Source organism: Solanum dulcamara, chromosome 6 (assembly GCF_947179165.1).
Source record: "Solanum dulcamara chromosome 6, daSolDulc1.2, whole genome shotgun sequence".
Taxonomy (NCBI): domain Eukaryota; kingdom Viridiplantae; phylum Streptophyta; class Magnoliopsida; order Solanales; family Solanaceae; genus Solanum; species Solanum dulcamara.
Window position 1 is genome coordinate 41,835,690 of NC_077242.1, and position 1,039 is coordinate 41,836,728.

General features: G+C 38.1%; 1 pseudogene; it reads right to left on the bottom strand.

The window, feature by feature from the left end:
- Positions 1-230: 230 nt before the first annotated feature.
- Positions 231-350, bottom strand: LOC129893581 (5S ribosomal RNA; annotated as a pseudogene).
- Positions 351-1,039: the final 689 nt, after the last annotated feature.

Sequence of the window (1,039 nt, forward strand, 5' to 3'; positions counted from 1 at the left end):
TTAATAGATTCTAAATATGGCAATCACATTGCTATTACTGACTTACTTTTATCGAGTAATCATTTGACCTTGCTCTTAGTATGCCAATGTTCATAAGCTGCACAACTATTCTTGTGCCATTTTTAGGAAGTGCATTGTATTTCAGTCATAATCTTTTATGCGCTTGGCTTACTCTGTTCTATATGTATCATTGTACTAACACGCCTTTATAATCTCTTTTTGTCATACTTATTTCGTTTTCTTTTTCACTTCCCAGGGGGTCACCCATCCCAGTGCTACTTTCACCCAAGCACGCTTAACTTCGGAGTTATGACGAAATCCGGTGCATTAGTGCGGGTATGATCGCGTCAATCCCTAATGGGGTCTCGTTTGAAGTTTAAGCGTTCCCATTTACATACGATAGCGTCAATTGATTTTCTCTTACGCTTGTACTTCTCTTGTCTACTTTTCCCCTTTTAGGGTTTACCCATGTCATCTTCCATTTATTTTTAGCTATTCACACACGAACGATTCCACTCCTATATATTTAACGTGTTGCACCATATCTACATGTTCTATTAAATCTTCCATACGTTAGGTTGCCTTTATAGGAAACCCTAGCACAACCGTAGGGTGCTTTAGTATTTGGAATATATCGTATAAAATCTCATCTAACAATTGATACTCGAGTAATATCCGTAATGTAGCAGTGCATTCAAAGCCATATTCCATTCATCCCAATCAGTAATTAGCGGGGTTCATAATTGGTGCAAATTCCCCATTCGAGTGTACTTATATTTTGATGACTCATGTTCCAAGCTTCGTCATTATACTAACTTTATTCCCGTGGATACAACTTATTCTTCTAATAACCTCGTAATGCAGCAGTTGTTCTGCAAATCGACATACCCTCTTCTTGCAGGATCTCACTAATCATCAAGGTGGAATCACGTATATTAACTTCATTATGCCTCCTGAACTTTCATCTTTGTCATGTGCTTCAGGCTCCCTTCTAATCCTGCTTCAAACCATATTAACTTCGTTGTAGTAGGGGCCTTAT